The following is a 24,927-nucleotide window of genomic DNA, read 5'->3' as shown; positions in this document are numbered from 1 at the left end:
CCATCCACTTGTGGTATTTCTGTTTTAGCAGCACTAGATAAATAAGACACATAGAATGGTAAAAACCACAAATATGGATAACACCATATGTGGTTAAAGGTGTAGGGAAACAGAAACTTACATGAACTGCTGGCAAAAGAGAAATTAAATTATTGCAGCCATCCTGGAATGCAACCTTGTGATACTTAGTGCAATTAAGTGTGTGTATTTGTTCCTACGACTGCTTTAAAAAATTACCACAAACTTGGAGGCTTAAAACAACACATTTATTCTCTTATAGTTTTGGAGGTCAGAAATAAAAAATCAGTGTAATCAGGCTGAAATCAAGGTGTTGGTAGGGCCATGCTCCCATTGGAGGCTCTAAGGGAGAATCCTTTTCCTACTTTTTTCCAGTTTCTAGGGCTCCATTCTTTGACTGGTGGCCCCTTTCTCCATCTTCAAAGCCAGCAGTGTAGCATCTTGCTTCATTCTACACATTGCCTTTTCCTTCTCTGCTTCAGTCTTAAAAGGACACACGTGATTTACATTTAGGGCCCACCTAGATAACCCAGGATTATCTCCTCATCTCAAAATCCTTAACTTAATCACATCTACAGTCTCTTTTGCCATATAAGGTTACATTCTTAGGTTCCAGGAATGAGGACTTGGATATCTTTGAGGGCTATTATTTAGCCTATTATAATATATATATTTTGGACACAGTGATACAAGTCCTGGGCATATATCCCAGTGAAATTCTTCCTCAGATCTTTAGGGAAATCCATACAATGATGTTTACTACAGCAAGGGACAACACCTAATTTTAAGGTCTTAAATTTGATTGTTACCCCTCTTCTTTTCTCTTCTCATGCTAAACATCATCCATGTGCTAGTTCTCACTAAAAAAACAGAGTATCTAGGTTTGGCATTGTCATTAGTTTTGGCTCTCAGTCCTTCCTGAGCACGATTTTTCCACTTTCTACCTCTTCTTTCTTCCTACCTCCTCCTACACAAAATCAGTAAAGAACAATTGTACCTACAGTAGGTTTCAGAAACTTCTACTTTCATACACAGCAAAAAAAAAAAAAAAAATTTCTCACAAAAATTCCCTGGATCCTTAATTTCTCTAAGAGCAGTGAACCTTGTATCCAAACCATGCTTATAGAGAACAACTATTTAAATGACATTTTTCTATGAGATGATTCATTTCTTAGAGGAATTATTTATTTCCCTGTGGCTTCTCTTGCACCCTCCAAGATAACTTTGGCCAATGAACAATTAATAGTCCCACACACATGGGGAGTTCCTGAGTTTGGAAGGCAGTGCTGATCAAAGACAAATAAATAGATCCCTCCAAGTTGAGAAGACCCAACTTAATGCCAGCAATAATAATAGTCACCAAATAATGAAGCCACATTCTGTGCCTGGTCCTCATGAAAACAAGTTATTACATTTCTTCTTTAAACCTTGCAATAGTCCTGAAATATAGGTATTATCGTCACTGATATACATGTGAATAAACTAAGATTTAGAGAAGTTGAATAACTGGTCCAATCCAGTCAGCTAAAAGGTCTCCAAGGCCATTTCAACCCCTAATCTGAACAAATATATAGTAAAATTTCCCCTTCTCCCCAGGCCAGTGTTCTCTACTGCAAAATCCAAATGGTGTTTGTTCCTAAAGAAATATCTGTCTAAATTTAGGTTTCTTTGGATATTCTTACTCATAAGGCAGAACTGTGCAGCACTGTCCTAGGGGAGGGAAAAAGGATCCTACCAATTTGTTCCTGAAATCTCTTTTATGTTTTCTTAAAAGCTTTTTTAAACTACACTGAGCACAAAATTTAAAATGTATATAAATCACGAAGTGGAAGAAGTTTGTTTTGCACCACATTACCCTATGCAGAGTGTGGAATAGAAATCAGGCTCTGTCAGTACTAGTCTCTTTTTATTTTATTTTTGGTGAAAATATACACAGCAAACCCCACTCCCATTCTACAGGTTTTAGACATAATGATCAGTGACATTGGTTACGTTCTTCACCTTAAGTCAACAATCTCATTATGTCTGTTCTAATTGTTTCACTTCCGTTTATTTAATCTCCCTTCCCCTCAACCTTCTCATCTATGTTTTAAAATAGTCACTGACCCTTTGGTCTTACATAGATAATTTTTTTAAAAAAGAAGCCCAGTACTCAAGGGTAACAATCTTTACTCTTTGAGTTAAAGTTTTACTTAGTTTAAACGCGATTTCAGAGAATAGTTTCAATTCAAGGTTTGAAGAGCAACTCAGAGCCATAGTTTCAGGGACTCCTCTAGCCTCAATAGGCCTGGTAAGTCTAGATTCTTTAATAATTTGAGGTTCTGTTCCACATTTTTCTCCCTTTTTATCAGGATTCATCTATTATATTCCTAATCAGAAGATTCAATAGTAGTAGCTGGACACCTTCTAGTTCTTCTGGTTTCAAGGTGGAGGAGGTAGCAATACTGGTCTTGATGGTAGTATTGGGCATCCTCAGAGGGAGCTTCAAAGTGAAGAGGCAGAGGCAAGTCTCCAGTATTGGTTTTGAGAGTATTTTAAGAGGAACTAATTCCAATGAGTTTAGTAGAGGGCCAAGGAAAATGAGGGAAACTCTTGATGAGATGGATTCACACAGAAACCATAACAAGATGCTCAAACATACCAATAGTCATGAGGATGGTACAGGAGTGGGCAACATTTCATTCTGTTATACATAAGGACACCATGAGTCAGAGCCAACTTGACAGCAGCTAACAACAACAAAAATTCCAATGAAATGACCCAGATTTCACTCCTCATAGCTTTGGAAAGAAGAAAAAGAGAAATTTCAACTAAATGTAGAGGCACTAAATCAGGAGTTTAGGTAAATTATAATTATCCCCCACTTTGAAGGTACAAGTTAAAAAATCATAGCTCTTTTAATTATTACACATGAAAAAGAGTTCTGTTAAACTCTGATGGTACATCTTGATGTACTGTATTAGACGCTATAGAATACTTATACGGGCAATCCATTCTGGAAATGAATTCCAGGCAGAAATAAGAATAGAAATTTCCCAGGAACTGAATTAACACATATATCTCTATACATTGAGTTTTATTTTACTGTGTTTTCAAAAACTTTACATTGAAGCATAACATATACACAGAATAAGTGCACAAATCATGCTTAATGTTTTTTCATAAAGTGAACACATGCAGATAACCTGTGCCTAGATAAAGAAACAGAACATTCCTTAGTGCCCCAGAAGCCCTTCTTCTCCCCTCTTCCAGCCACCAGGTTTGAGTTAGTCATGCTTTTTTCTTCACTACATTGTATGCTATAAGTTTGTGGAAGGTCCTTGCTCATATTTGTGTAATGATGTGTATTTGCTTCTTTTTATTTCACTCCCCCTTTCTTATCTCAGATTCTTCCCACCACATGTAATACTTCGAATGTGTTTAATGTATCTTTTTATTTGTATGTCTTCTTGTAACTTATATAGCTTTCTTACCTATACAAAAAAAAAAAAACAAAAACCCGCTGCCATTAAGGCGATTCCAACTCATGGCAACCCAATGTGTTACAGAGTAGAACTAAGCTCCATAAGGTATTCTTGGCTGTAATCTTTACAGAAGCAGATCATCAGGACTTTTCTCTGCAGCACTCACTGAGCAGATTTGAACCATCAACCTGAAAGTTAATAGCCAGGTGCAAACTGTTTGTGCCACCCAGGGACTTCTGTATACATACAGTATTTTTTTCTTTATGTAAATAGAATGATTTATAGAATTCAATGTTTCTTATCCTTTAAAATGAGTACAGTGTTTTTAAGATTCATCAGTGTGACTATATGCATATCTTGTTCATTGTTTCTAATGGATCCGTAGTAGTCCATGGTGTATGTCTACCACAATTTACCTTTCCATTCCTCCAGAGATGGACAAAAGATTACCTCCAAAATCCCTCCCATTTATAACAAGTGTTGCAATAAGAATACTCCCATATAGCCCCATACATATGTAAATTTTCCTAGGATATATGCACAGGAGCATAGTGCCTTGGCATCACAGATTAGTTTCTCTATGAAGCAGGATATTGATTAGGGAGTACCTTTGGGATTCACATGGAAACCCTGGTGGTATAGTGGTCAAGAACTACAGCTGCTAATCAAGAGGTCGGCAGTTCAAATCCACTAGGCACTCTTTGGAAACCCTATGGGCAGTTCTACTCTGTCAGATAGGGTCACTATGAGTCGGGGCGACTCGACGGCAATGGGTTTGTTTTTTTTCTGGGATCTAGTTTTTTTTTTTTTAATCTGTGGAAGGCAGGGAGTAGACACAAGATTGTACAAAGGGAGACATCAAACTGTGATGCAGGCCTGACAGCCTCAGCCCACACTATGGGGAGGGAGTTCTGAATCAAAAATACCCCACCCAAGTCCTCACATGTTTGGCTAAAATGACAGGGTCTTCATACACCTTCTCCTTCGGTCATTTGATGTGAATTGCCCCAAAAGGATGCGACCTTGGACAGGTGGCTCTCTGCAGCTAAGACAACTCTGAAAGACCTGATAGCTAAAGCTGGGCAGCTGGGGCAACAAGTTATTCCTGGAACTGGAATCTCGGCAAAGCATCTTTGTGTCTATCACATTTGATCATAGGGAATGTTTTTGCATAATTGTCAAAGTACTGGCAGATTTCTCTGCAGATGGCTGCACTATTTGGCACTTTAACCAGTAGTACAAATCAAAAGCAAAAAGAAGCAAATAATGAGATGACCAAAGGATATTAATGGGCATTTACAAAAGAAGAGACACAAGAATCTAACAAGGACGTGAAGCAATACTCAAACTCATTAGTAATCAGTGAAATATAAAATCAAATAACAATAAAATTTCATATTAAGAATGTGAAGAACTTGTGTAAAATTATTGAGTAGGACCCTAAACTGCTATATAAACACCAAAAACATAATAAAATATTGTTTTAAAAAATTCATGTTACACCACTGATTCTGGCAAAAGTAAGTAATTTAAGTAAGTAATGTCAGAAGGTCTTGAATAACGTCAAGAGTTGGCAGGTTTATTATTGATTCACAGTTGTCCGAATATTCTAGAAATTATTTCATAGTTGGTGTCATGGATTGAATTGTGTCCCCCCAAAATATCTGACAAGTTGGCTAGGTCATGATTCCCAGCATTGTATGATTGTCTACCATTTTGTTATCTGATGTGATTTCCCTGTGTGTTGTAAATCCTATCACTATGATGTTAATGAGATGATTATCAGCAGATATAATGCTGTGCTCTACAAGATTAGTGTCTTAAGCCCATCTCTTCTGTGATACAAAAGACAGAAGTGAGCAGAGAGACATGGGGAGCTGATGCCACCAAGAAAGCAGCGCCAGGAGCAGAGCTCATCCTTTGGACCTGAGGTTCCTGTGCCAAGCTGCTCCCACAACGAGGGAAGACTGATGACAAGGAAGTTCCTCCAGAGTCGACAGAGAGAGAAAGCCTTCCCCTGGAGCTGGTGCCCTGAATTCAGACTTCCAACCTACTGGACTATGAGAGAATAAACTTTTCTTTGTTAAAGCCACCCACATGTGGTATTTCTGTTACAGCAGCACTGGATGACCAAGACCAAACCAAAAACCAAACCCAGTGCCGTGGAGTCGATTCCAACTCATAGCGACCCTGTAGGACAGAGTAGAACTGCCCCATAGAGTTTCCAAGGAGCACCTGGTGGATTCGAACTGCAGACCCTTTGGTTAGCAGCCGTAGCATGTAGCCACTACTCCACCAGGGTTTCCGATGACAAAGACAGTTGGTTTTAAATATTGCAAATAACTCCCTCCAATCTGTCAAATATGTGATAATTTATTCTAAGCTATCTTTGTTGAAATCTTTAATTTTGATTTAATGATTACTTTTTTTTTTTTGGCCTTATGGATTGTGCTTGGGAGAGCCCTGTATGCCATTAGATAAGAATGGTGGTAAAACTATGATGATGATAAAGATAATACTGATGGCAGTTAACTTATTCTATGCTTAATAGATAAGAAAGAGGCTTTTTATAATTTCTTATTAAAAATTAGTCATGTCAGTAATTTTTATGAAGGAGCATAACCAAAATATTAATTCTAAAAACATAATAACAACTCCTCTGCCTACCGATAGGGCAAAGAGAATAAAGCAAAAATGGAGAGCAAGTTTATGTATCTAGTTACCTCTTGAAGGAGAAACAGTCACTTTTCCCTCAGAACAAATTCCCCTGATTGAAAAGACCCTTCCTAATCTATACTGGCATAGTGGTTAACAGCTACATCTGCTAACCAAAAGGTCAGCAGTTTGAGTCCACCAGGTACTCCTTGGAAACCCTATGGAGCAGTTTTGCTCTGTCCTTTAGGGTTGAATTCAACTTACCTGAGTTATGTATGTTCCGTGTGGTATGTATTACTTAACAGCAGTTGGCTTCAAATCGAAACCAGGAGGATGAGGAGAAGTTAGAGTGATGGACTTCCCTATGCCAAAGATCTTGGTGTTGTTGCAAGATTAATGACAAGAATAAGCTACTCATCCATGTATTACTCTCCCCCATGCTGCTCCCCCTTCCACCAAAGAGCTCTTGGAGCAGCATCAAAAAGGTCCCAGCACTGGAAGCAATGTGACTTCATTTCAGCCTCTGCACTTCTTTTTCAAAGTAAGATAAAGAAAGGTGGTATTCAGTTATTTATATGTTCAGTGTGATTATATTTGCATTCACAGAACACAAGAAACACCATGAGCGTGTAGGAGAATATGGCATCTGTTTTCAATTTGCCACATTCTCATTCCTTAGGTCAATAGCTAGTGCACCAGAGCAAGGGTGATGTATTGAGAAGACCCTTTTTTTTTTTTTTTTACAGGGCAATAATTAAATATAGAAAAGTTTCTTCCTGGAACCAAAAGGGAGAAAACATTTGTCATGTGATATTAAACAGGACATAGAGTAAATACATGTTGGGGACTTCTGTGAAAGGATAAGTTTAAATTTGCCACTTAAAAAAGAGGTCCTTACAGGGATCAAAAACCTGCTCAGTGTCAGCATCTAACCAACTGAGCCAGCTGCACATGGAATGATACGTCAATAAAAAAATAAAATAAAAAACAAAAAAAAAATGTTTGTATTTAACTGCTTGTACTTTTGGCATTTTAATCTATTTTCAGAGTTGCTAAAGGAACAAAGCCAAAAGCTAGGTTTTGTTTCAGATTTCAGGCCGTGCCAAGCCTTTCAGAGGTAAGGGGAAAGAGGAAGTGCTGGGGATTAAATCTGGGTCCTCCAAGGTAGGGCTTCTGTGCTCCACCTCTGAACCACATCCCGATTATGGATGTTTCTGACTCTTCTGAAGGTCGACCCAAAATTCCACCAAATTGCATCTTTATACAGCTTCTTCTAGAATACCTGTACCTGAGAAGTGGGAAGGTTGAATGTAACGACTAGTACAGAGATGGGAAAGGGAATAAAATAAACCATAAATGACCAGACAGATTGAGTAGCTGGAGGTTTTGCCTCTTTGTCCCTTGGTGGAGAAGACATAAGTGGAGAGACTAAGAATAGAATTGGGAACCTCCTGCATGCAAATTACTTATTGTATCCCTGCACCTATCTCTGTTCTCATCCTAGCCTTTGGTCAAAGAAATAATTCTTTAACCTGATTTGCATAGCCCCTTGTAACAAGACTGTGTCAATAAAACAGGTCTTGACGGGAAGAAAATTTGCCTTTAGGTCACCCATTTGAACCAGACCAGGCTTCATTCAACAAAGAGCTGAAAAATTGGTTTACAGCAGGTTGTATATATGACATTAAAAAAAAAAAAAAAAAAAAAGATCACACTGATGGAAAGACCAGAGTTTAAAAAAAAAAAAAGTCTTAAAAAGCTCACATGGTTCTGATAAAAATCTGACATAAAGCATCAAGTCTTAAGAGAAGAGAGCAGAATCATCTTGAACTTGGCTCCAGAGAATTACATTTCTAGTCACAAATCATCCACCTTCAGTCAATCACTGCCTTCCTGTATGACAATGTAAACCCGACTATGTAAACTGAGTGATTAAAACAGTATCTATGGGAAGAAAAGATGACAAAGAAACAAATTCCAGCTATTGCCACTCATAACTTGTTTTAGAGGAAGGCTTGTCGTTTTATTGACTTGCGATGACGTTTAAAAGTGTTTAGAAATACTTATAATTTTGCTATATTAGATTTATAAATCCTATTAATTCTTTGGAGGCATTTGGTTAATATTCCAGGTAATTTGATACATCTGTTTTAAATCTCCTAGTAGTGTTTGAATATGCCATCTAAGCAGAGCTGGAATATGCCTGCCAAGTCGGAGAAAACTCTTCAAAATCTTATCCCGAGGAAAGTTAGCTTAAGTGGAGATGCCGGGGATCGAACCCGGGGCCTCATACATGCAAAGCATGCGCTCTACCACTGAGCTACATCCCCAAAGCTGTGAGGCTGCTTTTCTTTTTGATTATTGGCTAATAAAATAGTGTTCCCTAAATACTATGATTCAGACTGCACAATTCCAGGAGCTTTTCCTATACACATTCATAGGAATAGAATCGGGTCGATTTAACAAAGCGTTTAAAAAAAAAAAAAGTTTTTTTTTTGTTTTTTTTACTAAGTATAGGTTCCCTATACTTTTCCTTAATATTATTTATCAGGGTTTAAAGTCTAAAGCCTCTTTTCTCCTTTAGGATTCAGCTGGAATGCTCTGTTTACTTCCCCGGTGTCGTTTCTAGCTTTTGGGGCGGCGTCACGCAGGAGCCGGCGTCCTGCCTTCCTCGCACTCCTGCTCTCTTCCTGCCGGGACAAGTGTGCAGGGCAGGGATCCTATTCCTCACCCTCCACCACCCCCTTTCTTCCTGGTTGCAGACTCCTTGGCCTCCCCGGGTTCACGTGCCAGTGAAGGCCCTTCTCCATGGTTGGAGCAAGCCTTGCCCTGTTGCCAGTCCGGCCGTTGCTGGGGCCTCTGGAGCACGTCAGGTCTCCCAGAAAATGCCCGGGAGGCCTGCCCTTTCCCAGACCGCTATGGGCACAGCCGTGTTGAGAAGGGGAGAGAGACAGCGGGAAAATAACAAAACCAAAAAAAAAAAAAAAAAAAGACAAACGCTAAACTGCCTTTGGGAATAGAGAGGGGCACAACAAATAGATTAGTGTAAATCTCTAAAAAATAAGCAATACAGCGAATGGTTTTTTCCTCCAGCAAGGCGCAAGGCCGTTGGTGAGGACGATGAACTTTCTGAAACCCCTTTAATATGATCCACCCACCCGTTGCCACCCAGTCGACTCCGACTCATGGCTACCCTTTATGACAGAGTAGAACTTGCCCCATAGGGTTTTCAAGGCTGCAATCTTTACAGAAGTAGACTGTCACATGTTTATTCTGCAGAGTGGCTGGTGTACTGCTGAATTTTCAGTAAGCAGCCGAGCACTTTAACAACTGCGCCACCAGGGCTCCTTTTAATATAAGCAGAAGTCCATAAACCAATTGCCCTCTAGTGGATTTGGACTCATGGAGACCCCATGTGTGTCAGAATAGAACTGTGCTTCACAGGGTTTTCATGCAGGGACGTTTGTGACGCGACAACACGGCGACCCGAGTTTACTGCCAGGTGTAGTCGATGACAGCATGGCCAGGTGCCCCTTCCCTCTCTCCTGATCGTAGAACTTCCTTGGATCTCCGGCTCTTTCATCTCTGCATCCCGAAGCTCACTTTCCCCAACCCACCAGCAGCAGTTCCTCGGGGTCCCAAGTGGTTTCTGTGCAGGCTGGGAGCGGGACGGGGGGCGGGGAAGTCCTGGGTGTCCCTGGCCTTGGCCGCGGGGTGTGCAGGTAACTGAGCCCTCCGGTCCCGCTCACTCGGAGGTCAGTCCGAGACTGCTGCTCAGCCCCGCGCACCGCCGAGCGAACGTTGCCTGCACCTCGGCTCCTCCCCCGGATGCCTCGCGACAGACAAACGACGGGCTGCTGTCCCGGAGAAGGACTAGATTCTACCTTAAACTGATTTTCTAACTGAGGCCATGATTAACAGCAGCGGCCGGGGTGCCGCTGTGCTACTGTCAGCGGTGAAATTCTTGGATCCGCGCAAGACAGACCTGAGCAAAAGCCAAGGGTGTTTTTATCAATCAACAGCAAAGGTCGGAGAATCAAAGGCCTCTGTTTCCCTTCTTCGTTGCCATCCTAAGTGAATGAAATCGACTGGTGCGCTGACCAGCTCTGGGAAAGCCAAGTCTTTGGATTCTGGTAGGAGAAAAATTTGAGCCGCTCACAAAGCTGTAACTTAAAGGACTGATGAAGAGGGGAGCCTGCGGCTTGGTTGGATGCAACGCAGGAAACCTCCCGGTTCCCGGATGCCCGCAGGACCGAGAAGTTGGTAGCCCTTTGTGGAATCAGGGAGTGGTGGTGCGTGGCGGCCTAGTTCAGTAGAGGAGAGGTTTGTGTGGGGAATTCGATAAGGAGACTCGGACAGATAACTATTACACGACCCCGGAACTGTCGACCTTCCCAAATTCTTAGAAATCTAGTCACAGGAGATTTGATTACAGAACAGACGTTCCTTCCTCCTTCTTCTTACTCTTTATTCTCTTTGCTGTAGCTCTGGGGTAGCTTATTTGCTTTGTACGTAAAACGTCATGAGTTCTATCCTTGGTGTGCCCGGCTATGTCCTGTTGCTTTATTCTGGCTTTATTGCTTTTCTTATCCTGCTTTTGCTCATCTTTGCTTTCCTCTTTCCTTCTCTTCCTACAGCTTCTGAATAGATTCTTTAATGTTCAGGAACTTAGAAGTGTCAAGAGAAATGTCCACTGCTGTTTGTACTTTTTCAATTAATATTTTTCAAATATTTATACTCTGTTTTATAAAAATGTAAATTCGAAAACAGATTTCCTCTCAAAAAAAATTCAAGCCTGAAATGTCATATCATTTTACCTTTAAATGCTGGAAATACCTTACCAGAACCAAAAACTGAACCCGCTGCCATGGAGTCAATTCCGACTCATAGTGACACCTTTTGATTAGGCGCAGAGGACTTAACCACTGTACCACCAGGGCTTCTTCTGGAAACATCTTAGTACTGTGTTACCGTCAAAAAAAAAAAAAAAAAGATACAATAAATGCCGTCTTGATCAATACCTTACCCCCAAAAATGCCGTCGAGTCCGACTCATAGTGACCTTATAGGACTTGAGTAAAATTGCCCCATAGGGTTTCCAAGGAGCAGCTGGTACCGTTGAACTGCTGAGCTTTTGGTTAGCAACCATAACTCTTAACCACTGCACCACCACTGCTCCATCAGTGCCTTACACCAGTGGTTTTTGAACTTTAGAATCATTTGTAGGGCTTATTAAAACACAGATTTCTGGGGCCTACCCCCAGATTTTCTGATTCCTTAGGTCTGAGGTGGGGCCAAGAATTTGTGTTTTTAACTAGATCCAGGTGATGCTGATACTACTGGACCTAAGGCCACACTTTGAGGATCACCACCTTACAACTAAAACCCATTTCAAAAGCATTATATCCTGGATTTATATTTTAATCTTCAGCATGTCCGTTACACTTTTTATTCCCCAGGATACAGGTTTACTCACCCAATCTGCAGAGCGAGATTTTTCCCCTTAGGCCAGGCTAAGATTTAGATAGAGGTTGACTGTGGGTAATTCCAGGCCCTAAACGTGAGATTTAGAGGCACCTTGCATCATGGTTGTATCTGAGGCCTATTACCCAGCTGAATTGGCTCTGTTTACAGATAGACTTTGCACTATACATCAAGAAATTTCCCAGTGGCTTGCTGTAACTGCCTATGTTTCTATATTTTCTGATGCTGGCCTTTCCAAATGGCTTTTGATCTGAACGACTTATGTTTATGGTCCTACATAGGTATATGCCAATTTTGAAACCGCTTGTTCTGAGCTAGTTAGGTTTAAATGAATCTAGTTGTTAGTGACATTGGTTTACATAAACTACAGTTTCTTCTTTCTGACATTCAAGACCAGTAAAATTCAAGTAATTCTTGCACAACAAACCACACAAAATATATTTTAAGGAAAATTTGATCGAGTATTCATAAAGAAAATTATGTATGCCGTAGGGGATCTACCACTGAGCATTCTGTGGGGAGGTAGCTCAGTGGTAAAGCACTTCCTTTGCATGCCTGAGGTCCTGAGTTCAACTGTGAGCATCTCCAGCTTCTGTTGTTCCTGGGGACTCATTTAAGACTGTTAGGTGGTAAATACTGACGAACAAATACGTTTGCTTTTAGCGCTTTGCATATTCCTAAGCATTTTAAACTTGAAATAGCTAAGTGAGATTTCATCTTCCTGCATCCTAGTTCCAAAGACAAGTATGATGCTGCTGCAAAGTTTTCTGAGCTTACACTGTCAACACCCCCAGTCCCTGATGCTATACATAATCTTTCTTCGGGGATGGGGAGGAGGATTAAGAGAGGAGGTTAGGCTGAGAAAATAGATTGGTTTCCGTTCCTACTCTCTCCCCTCTTACAAGTCTTTGATCTTTGTCACAAGTACTTCTATGCTCCCAGGCTGTAAACAAATATTTTGTTTCTTATTCCTTTTATTTTGGAAACGATCATATTTTAAGTCAACTGCTGAATAGAAAGTACAATAATAGTATAAGTGGGTAAAAACCCATTGCCGTCAAGTCGATTCTGATGTATAGCGACCCTATAGTACAGAGTACAACTGCCCCATAGGGTTTCCAAGGAGCTGCTGATGGATTCAAACTGTCAACCTTTTGGTTAGCAGCCGAGCTCCTAACCACTGCGTCACCAGGGCTACATAAGTTGGTTAAAAGTATGACTAATTTGTAATTAGTTGATTGCCTGAAAGAAGCAAAGAAGGTGAAGAGGAGAAATTGTAGGCAAAGAACAGTCTCTCAGGTAAGAGGAGAGAGTTGGTTAGAAATGGATGCAAAGAGGTGAAGGGCTTTTATCAGCTGCTCCTTAATTCTTTTTCTAAGCTAGCAAAAACTGCTTTTGTTACGTCAATTAAGATCAAGGACATAGGCTACAGTGTTCTCTAAAATTATGAGCTGAGAAAATTTACTCTTGGAAATCGTGTCGGTAAGAATGGAACATCCTACTAGCACCTCGGTTATCTGAGCCAAATGGGTCACTTTGACATAGGGCCTCAGCCTTGATTTCCAATCAACTTCAGAGTTCAGAAAGTATTTCAGGCACATCTTTTAATATTTATCTTAACTCTGTAGTTTCAAGAAAATAGAATCCTGAGTCCTTGTCTCAGCCAAAATCTATAATATATATATAAAAGTTCATGAATTTAGTAAAGGAAAGCCCTACTTAAGACATAAAGAACCAACTACATAAATAAAAAGATTGGACTCCGACTCATGGCGACCTTATGTAGAACAGAATGAAACATTCCCAGTCCTGCATCATCCTCAAAATCACCAGCATGTTCAAGTCCATTCTTGTGGATATTATGCAAATCAGTCCCACTAGGGTCTCCCATGCCCTCATTGGCCCTCTACTTCACCAAACATGATGTCCTACTCTAGCAATTGATCTCTCCTTGGAGCCCTGGGGGTAGAGTGGTTAAGCACTTGGCTACTAACCAAAAGGTTGGCAGATCAAATCCACCAGCCACTCCTTGGAAACCCTATGAGGGGGCAGTTCTACTCTGTCCTATAGGGTCACTATGAGTCAGAATTTACTCAACAGCAATGGATTTTTTGTTTGGTTTGGTTGGTGACATGTCCGAAGCAAGAGAGTCAGACAGTATTCTGTTGGGATACATAAGGTTTTCACTGGCTAATTTTTGGAAGTAGCTTGCCAGTCCTTTCTTTCTAGTCTGTCTTAATCTGGAAGTTCTGCTGAAACCTGTCCACCATGGGTGACCCTGCTGGTATTTAAAATACCAGCAGCGTAGCTTCCAGCATCACAGCAACATACAAGCCACCACAGGATAACAAACTGACAGAGGAGTGGTGGTTGGTGGAATATGACCTTTAGACAAACTGAAAAACTAGATATAAACTGTAATATGTTTATCATATATAAAGATTAAATTATTATTAAAAATAGTCAGCTTCTACAAATTAATTTCTAAATGAAACCAATCAGAAAAAGCAAAATATTTTATTTTTTTTTGTCTAACCAATAATTTGGATGAAGGTGAAACTTGTGTAAGGTGACCCTGATTGTTGAAAAAATTAACCTACAAGGGAGTTATGTAATTGTGTTTCTGCAGCAGGTAGTATTTCAGTCTAAAATGAGCTTCAAGTGACATTTATTTTGACTTAAAATATTTTGAACAAGAAAACTTAAATTTTGCCTGAAACTCTCCCATTAGCCAATGGGCAATTGTTTCGATTTCAATCAGGCAAATTATAATTTATAGTTTTCTACATTAAAAAAATTAACATTAAGTTTGGAAAAAAAGAAGGAAGAAAGTGAAAATAGGCACACACACACAAAAGGTGACCAATATATCTCAAATTTCAGAGGCAGGGAAGAGTTGTTTTTATCTAAGAAATATCAGGTTTCCTTAGCAACATAATCACAGCATTTTACTCTGTATTATCACTCCAAGTAAAATTTCTCTCAGTCACTGAAGCTTTCTTAACCTGGACTATTGTTAGGTGCCATTGAGTCAGTTCCGACTCATAGCAACACTAGGTACAGAACAAAACACTACAGTTGTCTCCAGGGACTGGTCCCTCCTGATAACATGCCTAAAATACTTGAGACGAAGTCTCTCCATCCTTGCTTCTAAGGAGCATTCTTGCTGCACTTCTTCCAAAACAGATGTTTGTTCTTCTGGCAGTCCATTTTATATTCAATATTCTTTGCCTACACCATAATTCAAAGGCACCAATTCTTCGGTTTTCCTTATTCATTGTCCAGCTTTTGCATGCATGTGAGGTGGTTGAAAATACCATGGCTTGGGTCAGGCACACCTTAGTCTTTAAGCTGACATCTTTGCTTTTGAATATTTTAAAGAGGTCTTTTGAAGCAGATTGCCCAATGCAATATGTTTGTTTTCTTGACTGCTGCTTCCATGAGGGTTGATTGTGGATCCAAGTAAAATGAAATCTTTCACAACTTCGATATTTTCTCCATTTATCATGATGTTGCTTACTGGTCCCCCTTCCACTTTGCTAATGGTATTTTATTGGGATTATTGAAAGTGTCAGCTCAAATCTTCATTGAAAGTTTCCAATAAATGAAAGAAGAAATGGAGGGAAGGAAGAAGGGTAAATGAATTAACAAAACAGTGAGTGAATGAACAAATGAACAAACTTGTTCCAAGAAATTTACTTGGTAAAGCCTTCAGTATTTATTTAATTCTAAATGTTGTCCAGGAGAAAAAAAAAAAAATTAAATAACAAATATGTTGTATTTTGTAGTTTACAAAAAGCATTTTATTAATTTTGTTTCCTAGTCTCTTCACAACCCAGAAAAAATAGAAGAGTGTACATTTGTTGGATATTGTTAATTGGCATTCAGCATCTATTCCCACTTTATTCTGATTGACTTTCTACGCTGGAGAGCCTGGTAAACACCCCCCCCCAAAAAAAAAATTTCCCAGGCTCCCCTCAAGCTAAGGATTTTGATGCAAATGAGATCTAACCAATTATTAGATGTGCTTCTCTGAGATTTAGAAGGCAGGATATTTTCTGTTAGTGAGCAAGATCATGGACATGTGGTTTTTCTGCAGCAGTGTTACAGAGTCTAATCTTTAACTCTATAGGACTAGAGCAGTGGCAGAAGAAGTGACCATAATCCATGTTACAATGTCCAGTCAGCAGCTTCATAAGCTTCGAAGTAGTTATAAAGAGTCTCCTGACCCTACCTTTGTGTTTCCTGGGCTACAGCTACAGCGGTATGTTCTGAGTCTCAGCAATTTGATTACTAGTTTTCCTTGTAGATTAGTTCCATAGATTTTTTTTTTGGAGTCATACTTGAAGGTCTAAAGTCTGTTTCTCAACCTCTTCTAATGATTATGTAATTATACAATTTCCTATATTTAATGATTTCCTGCTAAAAATGCTTAAGGATGAATCCTGTTTCCTACACCAAATTCTGATTTTGCAGATTAAGAAATCTCAAAATAATGATAGCAATGGGTTATAACCTATGAATAAAATAAGAATCCATGAGTACATATAAATAAATGGAGGAAACGTTCTTCCTCTTACAGTAGAAAGTCAACTAGCAAATGTAGAATGATGGATTTAGAAAATCATCATTTGGCGATCATTATATTAATAATAGGTTCAGGTAGGCATCATCAGTGGGTATTAGAGGGGTAAAAGATAAATGATGAGATATTTACATAGTCTCAAACTATCTCCTCATAGATATAAATTAAAAGGAAAAAGTAATAATTTTACAGTGGAGAAAACTGTCAGATTCCACTATGCCATTCCCTTTGATTATTTCTTGGATTTACATTTTTTGCACCTCTATTTATGTTGCTTAAACTCTGCTCTTTTTTTTTATTTTAAAGCTATTTGCCAAAAAGAAAACAATAAACAGCTTTGGAGAACAAATCCCAAACTTCAAATTTTTATTTCTTGACTATCAATATTTTGAAATGAGTATATGTTCCCATCCACCTCCACATGGATTCTGATTGCTTTTAAGATAAAATTAAAACTCCCGAATATAGCCTATAAATGCCTGACATGGTGTAGCCATGTCCTTCCACTCCAGCCATACTGGCTTTCCTTCAGTCTCAGGCACTTTGCCTGACTTCCTCTACCTTAAATATTGTATGCTCTGCCTCTGTCTCCTGTACTGTTCTTTCCTTTCTTTGCAACTCAAGTCTCTCCTTCTCTGATCTCCCTGACTTACCTAAATTCCTCTTTTATGTTCTAAATCTCAGTAATCCGGTTTTGTAGTACTTATCACAGCCACAGTGTCTTATTTATGTTTGTGATTATGTGATTAATTCTGTCCCCCCAATTAAGCTCTTATCTTCTCTTTGGTTAAAAAAAAAAAAAAAAAGCAAACCAAATTCACTGCTGTCAAGTTGATTCCCAATCATAGTGACCCTATAGGACAGAGTAGAACTACCCCATAGAGCTTCCAAGACTGTAAGTCTTTATGGAAGCAGACTGCCACATCTTCCTCTCCTGGCGAGGCTGGTGGGTTCCAACCACCAACCTTTCGATTAGCAGCCGAGTGCTTTTACCACTGTGACACCAGGGGTATTAGTAGACAAGACCTGTTTAGCTCCCTTTTCCACAAGCTAGCATTAAATGGGCATTCAATACATAATTTTTAATTGAATGAGTGGATGAAGGAATGAGCTCTATAAGATCAACTAAAATAGATAAAGGCAGATCTTGAACTCCTTGGGATCAGATTTAAGAGGAACTTGTGCACCACAGAGCACTTCCAAAATTTATTTCAGTGATCTTATGTCCAGAAGCAAAAAGAGAAACATAACTTCTTGAAATTGACATTCTGGTCCAGATTCATGATTCCCCAGTCCAACCATCTGCCTCTAATGCCTGAATTTTAATTACAAGACACAATTATTTTTTTTTGATATCGTTTTTATTAATGGAATCATGCTAAATCATTGTGTGTCTGAATTTTTAGTAGGTAGTATGGATTTGTTTTTCTTGCCCCCTCCCACAAGTGTACCCGGACTGTCCCAAGGTACCACTAATTCTACCCGAGTTCCCTCATAGTCCACTGTGACATATATATGCCACATAAAATTTTTCAAAATTTGCTTTTCCTACCAAAAGTTCAGACACTTTATACAATACCCTGTAAAATCAGTAATTTGCAGCACATGCCTATTTCTTCCATTTTAACAGTTATACAGTTCCCCACCTGCCATCAGCATATACTGTCAGTGGGACAGCAGCTTCTCAATCAATCCTAGAGGTACACAAAGTAATTGGTAGCTATATACACTGCTGATCCTGAAAAGTGTTATTAAAAAAAAAACCAAGGAAAGGGAATGATAGTCATACAAAAAACAACATGGTTATGGACTGAATTGTCCCCCCGCAAAATGTGTTGTAAATCCTAACCTCTATACCTGTGGATGTAATCCCATTTGGGATAGTTTTGTTTGTTATGTTAATGAGGCCATTATCAGTGTAGAATGTGTTTGAAACCCATCACTTTTGAGATACAAAATTACACATTAGGCACAGAAGCAAGCAAGCAGACTGGGAGGAGAGATGCCACACCACGTGAAGATTGCCAAGGAATGGAGAAACAGAGGCTGAAAAGAGACAAGGACCTTCCTCCAGAGAATACAGAGAGAAGGCCTTTTCCTAGAGCTGACACCTGAATTCAGACTGCTAGCCTTCTAGCTCTGAGAAAATAAATGTTTGTTAACGCCACCCACTTGTTGTATTTCTGTTGTAGTAACACGAACAAAGACAAATATCAAGAAGTGTTTCCAAAACAGCTTGTGTTTCCTTAACACCTATTTGTGATTTACTCTTTATTGATTTACAGAAGTCAAGGGTTTCTTTCAGTGGTTCATGGACACCCAAGGGTCTAAAGAGGTCAGTGAACACCTTGAAAGTATATACAAAATTTATTCATTTTATTTGGTCATGGGCCAAAGTTATCATCAGATAATCAAATAAGTTCATGCATCATACAATTTTAAGAACTATTATTCCTAAACCATACCAGATACTGTTTGCTTTTATAAATAATAATATTTGGTATTTAAGGCCAGAACTTTTAAATGAGAAAAATGACTTTAAATTCCAGCTTATTTACTAGCTGTGCAATCTGGGCAACTTACTTCACTTCTTTCCAATTTTCAGTTTCCTCATCTGTAAAATGTACATAAGAATATTTACTTTTGAGAGTTTTTCTTGAGACTTAATGTGAGAAAATACACAAAACACAACACAGTGTTGAAGAAATGGTAACCATTTTTCATCTGTGATTTAGAGTGCTTAGAGTTTGAGAACCAGAATATATTTTTAAATGGTTTGCATTTAAGGTTTTTCCATTTTACTTTAGAAATTGTTGATCCATGATTGCTTTGAACCCTCAGGAAGAGTTAAATCCTGGTATATTTGTGTGATAGACCACGGGTACAGAGCCTGCGTTACAGAGCATGTAGGTGGAAAGAGGGGAATTTGCACAGGACACAGCACCAAGCAGTGGATTGGACATTGTGATTTAAGGTAACTTCAGACTAAAAGTTGAAACGTAAGCCCGTTGCCATCAAAACGATCTTACTCTGCTTGAGACACCAAGCAGGGGGGTTGGTCTGGGCTCACTGAACGATTTTATAATTCAGATTCCAACGCCTGCTCCTTGCCTGAGGGAGGAAAATGGCGTATTCCTGTGGCTCTTAGGAGCTGCGCAGGCGGAAACTACAACTTGCAGTTGTGGAGGCGTCATCAGAAAATTCCTTATTTTCTGTTCTGCCTTCCTCATTTTGAGACTTCAAGAGGATGCTCTTTAGTATCTTCCTCAATTTATTTAGAAGCTAAATAAACATTAAATAACTAAAAAAATCACAAAATTAATAATCTAAAACTGTTAACATTTGGGTCCTAGTTTTCTGCCTTTAATTGGAATTGAGGGTGATGCTGAACAGGAAGGGAGTTCTTCAAATAAGCAAGAGCCACCACACATCTACCCAGCTTCCCCTGCCTTGTTAAAAAGACAACAGGGGGGACTCAAAAATTATTTCTTTAACTGAGCAAAGGCTGGAAGGGCCTCTGGGACTGGTCCAAAACCCAAACCAAACCAGTTGCCATGTGTACAGAGTAGAACCGCTCTGTAGGGTTCTCAAGGCTATGACCTTTTGAAAACATATTGCCAGGCCTACCTTCTAAGGGACCTCTGGGGGCAGGGGTTCACACTGCCAACCTTTTTTGTAGCCCAGCGGTTAACATTTGCATCACCCAGAGACTTCTCTGGGACTGGAAGAGCCCTTGAATCCTAAAGTCTTTCTTAATTCTTGAGTCAAATGTCTGACATTGCCATTTTCAAATCCACTCAGAATGTTTTTTGTAGTGAATGTAAAGTTATTTACTTATTAACAAGGGTGATCACCTCTTAATTTCCCACGTTACCAAATTGCAATGTATACGACCACCACTATTACTCCAATTACAGTTACTGCACACTTAGTGAGTTTGGAAAGCACCCCAAAATCATAATGTACCAAGGATCATGACACTTTGAAATCTTATTAGCTGAACTGTTTATGATAAGGATCGTATAAATTTTAGGGAAAAAAGGTATAACTGGAACGTTAGTATTTACAGTGAAGTATTGTTCAAGTCCCCCATGTGTCTGCCAGTTTCTCATACTGTAGCGGCTTGGGTGTTGCTGTGACGTTGGAAGCTATGCCACCGGTATTCAGAAACTGGCAGGGTCACCCATGAAGGACAGGTTTTGGCTGAGCTTCCAGACTAAGACAGACTAGGAAGGACCCGGCAGTCTACTTCTGAAAAGCATTAGCCAGTGAAAGCCTTATGAATAGTAGCGGAACATTGTTTGATATAGTGCTGGAAGATGAGCCCCCCAGGTTGGAAAGCACTCAAGAGATGACTGGGGAAGAGCTGCCTCCTCAAAGTAGAGTCGACCTTGATGTGGATGAAATAAAGCTTTCAAAATCTTCATTTGCTGATGTGGCACAACTCAAAATGAGAAGAAACAGCTGCAAACATCCATTAATAACTGGAACCTGGAATGTACAAAGTATGAACCTAGGAAAATTGGAAATCATCAAAAATAAAATGGAATGCATAAACATCAATAATCTAGGCATTAGTAAGCTGAAATGGACTGGTATTGGCCATTTTGAACCGGACAATCATATAGTCTACTATGCTGGGAATGACAACTTGAAGAGGAATGGTGTTGCATTCATCGTCAAAAAGAATGTTTCAAGATCTATCCTGAAGTACAATGCTGTCAGTGATGGGATAATATCCATACGCCTGCAAGAAAACCAGTTAATACAACTATTATCTAAATTTACACACCAACCACTAAGCCCAAAGATGAAAAAACAGAAGATTTTTATCAGCTGTTGCAGTCTGAAATTGATCAAACATGCAATCAGGATGCATTGATAATTACTGGTGATTGGAATGTGAAAGTTGGAAACAAAGAAGAAGGATCAGTAGTTGGAAAATATGGCCTTGGTGACAGAAATAATGCTGGAGATCAAATGATAGAACTTTGCAAGTCTAACAACTTCTTCATTGCAAATACCTTCTTTCACCAACATGAATGGCAACTATACACATTGGACCTCGCCAGAAGGAACACACAGGAATAAAATTGACTGTATCTGTGGAAAGAGAAGGTGGAAAAGCTCAACACCATCAGTCAGAACAAGGCCAGGGGCCAACTATGGAACAATTGCTCATATGGAAGTTCAAGCTGAAACTGAAGAAAATCAGAGCAAGTCCACAAGAGCCAAAATATGACCTTGAGTACACCCCACCTGATTTTAGAGACCATTTTAAGAATAGATTTGACACACTGAACACTAGTGACCGATGATCAGACGAGTTGTGGAATGACATCAAGGACATTATACATGAAAAGCAAGAGGTCACTGAAAAGACAGGAAACAAAGAAAAGACCAAGATGGATGTCAGAGGAGACTCTGAAACTTGCTCATGAATGTCAAATGGCTAAAGCAAAAGGAAGAATTGATGAAGTAAAAGACTGAACAGAAGATTTCAAAGGGCAACTCGAGAAGACAAAGTACTATAATGACATGTGCAAAGAGCTGGAGATGAAAAACCAAAAGGGAAGAACACGCTTGGCGTTTCTCAAGCTGAAAGAACTGAAGAAAAAAAATTAAGCCTCGATTTGCAATTGTGAAGGATTCTATGGGAAAAATATTAAATGACGCAGGAAGCATTAAAGAAGATGGAAGGAATACACAGAGTCATTATACCAGAAGGAATTAGTCAATGTTCAACCATTTCAAAGAGGTAGCATATGATCAGGAACCGATGGTCCTGAAGGAAGAAGTCCAAGCTGCTATGAAGGCATTGGCGAAAAACAAGCCTCCAGGAATTGATGGAATATCGAGAGGTTTCAACAAACGAAAACGGATGCGGCGCTGGAGGTGCTCACTTGTCTATGCCAGGAAATACGGAAGACAGCTTCCTGGCCAACTGACTGGAAGAGATCCATATTTATCCCTATTCCCAAGAAAGGTGATCCAACCAAATGTGGATATTATAGAACTATATCATTAATATCACATGCAAGGAAAATTTTGCTGAAGATCATTCAAAAACGGCTGCAGCAGTATATCAACAGGGAACTGCCAGAGATCCAGGCTGGTTTCAAAAGAGGACATAGAACCAGGGATATCATTGCTGATGTCAGATGGATCCTGGCTGAATGCAGAGAATACCAGAAGGATGTTTACCTGTGTTTTATTGACTATGCAAAGGCATTCAACTGTGTGCATCATAACAAATTTTGGATAACACCGCAAAGAATGGGAATTCCAGAACCCTTAATTGTGCTCATGAGGAACCCTTACATAGATCAAGAGGCAGTTGTTCGGACAGATACTGATTGGTCTAAAGTCAGGAAAGGGGTGTGTCATCGTTGTATTCTTTCACCATACCTATTTAGTCTGTATGCTGAGCAAATAATCCGAGAAGCTGGACTATATGAAGAAGGATGGGGCATCAGGATTGGAGGAAGACTCATTAACAACCTGCGTTATGTAGATGACACAACCTTGCTTGCTGAAAGTGAAAAGGACTGGAAGCACTTACTAATGATGATCAAAGACCACAGCCTTCAGTATGGATTACACCTCAACATAAAGAAAACAAATCCTCACAACTGGACCAATTAGCAACTCATGATAAACAAAGAAAAGATTGAATTTGTCAAGGATGTCATTTTACTTGGATCCACAATGAACAGCCATGGAAGCAGCAGTCAAGAAATCAAACGATGCATTGCATTTGGTAAATCTGCTGCAAAGGACCTCTTAAAGTGTTGAAAAGCAAAGATGTCAGCTTGAAGACTAAGGTGTGCCTGACCCAAGCAATGGTATTTTCAATCGCATCATATGCATGTTAAAGCTGGACGATGAATAAGGAAGACGGAAAAATAGTTGACGCCTTTGAACCGTGGTGTTGGCAAAGAATACTGAATATGCCATGGACTGCCAAAAGAACGAACAAATCTATCTCAGAAGAAGTATAACCAGAATGCTCCTTAGAAGCAAGGATGGCAAGTCTGGGTCTTTCATACTTTGGAGATATGCCAGGAGGGTTCAGTCCCTGGAGAAGGACATCATGCTTGGCAAGGTACAGGGTCAGTGGAAAAGAGGAAGACCTTCAATGAGGCGGACTGACACAGTAGCTGCAACAATGAGCTCAAGCATAACAATGATTGTAAGGATGGTGCAGGATCGAGCAGTGTTTTGCTCTGTTGTGCATAGGGTCGCTATGAGTCGGACCCGACTCAACGACACCTAACAACAACAACAACATTGTTCAAATAGGGTTTCCTAGTAGAAGAAATGGTTTGTGCTAGACTACTAACCTAAAGGTTGGTGGTGTGAAGCCACCCAGAGGCACTGTGGAAGAAAGGCCTGGTGATCTGCTTCCATAAAAATTATGGCCAAGAAAACCCTACGGAACAGTTCTGCTCTGTAACACATGGGTTTGTCATGTGTTGGCATTGACTTAACAGTGACAGGTTTTGTTGTACTGTTCAATAAAAGTGAGATTAGTGAGTACTTCTGCATCAGCTGCTGAAATGAGCTGCTGCTCTGTGGGTACCACAATGTACAAAATAGTTGTAGATGACAGAATACTGAACAATAAATTTTAATAAATTATGTTGTTGTTGCTGTTGAGTAAGTTCCCAACTTATGGTCTATACTAAAGAAGTTGAAAAGCACAAGGTCCAGGTGGTTTCAGTAGGGAAATCTATGAAACATTTAGAGGAGAAATGATACCAATTCTCTACAATCTATTTCAGAAAATACAAGCAAAAGAATACTACTTAATTCATTTTATGAGGCTAGCATTACCCCAGTACCAAAAAAAAAGGCATTACAGGAAAGGAAAATATAGGCCAATCTCTCTCATGAACACAGGCAAAAGTCTGCACCAAAATATCAGCAAACTGAACCCAAGAATGGATAAAGACAATTACACTCAATGACCAAGTGGGACTGATTCCAGGTATGCAAGGCTTGTTCAACATTTGAAAAACAATTAATGTAATTCATCGCATCAAAAGGCTAAAGAAGAAAAACTGTATGATCATATCAATAGATGAAAAACTGACAAAATTCAACACCCACTCATGATAAAAATTCTCAGCAAACTAGGAATAGGGAGAACCTCCTCAATTTTATAAAGAACATCTACAAAAAAAACCTACAGCTGCCATCATACTTAAAACAAGGTGCTTTCCCCTTAAGATCAAGAACGAGGCTGGAAGTCTCAGCTAATGCAATTAAAAAAGGTAAGAAAAAGAAATAAAATGTATACAGATTGGGAAGGAAGAAATAAAACTGGCTTTGTTCACAGATGATACAACTGTCTATGCACAAAATCTTAGAAACAATTCAGAAAAAGATTTCTGGTACTAATAAATAATTGTAGTAAGGCTGCAGGATACAAGGTTAATATACAAAGGTCAATTGCTTTCCTATATATTAGCAATGAACAATGAAATAAAAAATATGCCGTTTATATTAGCACTAAAAAATGAACCTCTTAGGTATAAATTTAACAAAATATGTACAAGATCTATATGAGGAAAACTATAAAACTCAGATGAAATAAGATATAAATAAATGGAGAAATAGTCCATGTTTATGGATAAAGAGATTAAATATTAAGATGTCAGTGCTCCCCAACTTGATCTATGGACTCAAGGCAATCTCAATCAAAATCCCACCAAGTTAT

At 39.3% G+C, this 24,927-nt stretch overlaps 1 non-coding gene across 1 annotated transcript; it reads right to left on the bottom strand.

Annotated features, from left to right (window-relative positions):
* Positions 1–8,395: 8,395 nt before the first annotated feature.
* Positions 8,396–8,467, bottom strand: TRNAA-UGC (transfer RNA alanine (anticodon UGC)). Its single transcript has one exon. It is a non-coding gene; the product is annotated as a tRNA-Ala (tRNA).
* Between the last annotated feature and the right edge of the window lie 16,460 nt (positions 8,468–24,927).

This window comes from Loxodonta africana, chromosome 1 (genome assembly GCF_030014295.1).
Source record: "Loxodonta africana isolate mLoxAfr1 chromosome 1, mLoxAfr1.hap2, whole genome shotgun sequence".
NCBI classification, from domain to species: domain Eukaryota; kingdom Metazoa; phylum Chordata; class Mammalia; order Proboscidea; family Elephantidae; genus Loxodonta; species Loxodonta africana.
This window is presented reverse-complemented; position numbering and strand designations above follow the sequence as displayed.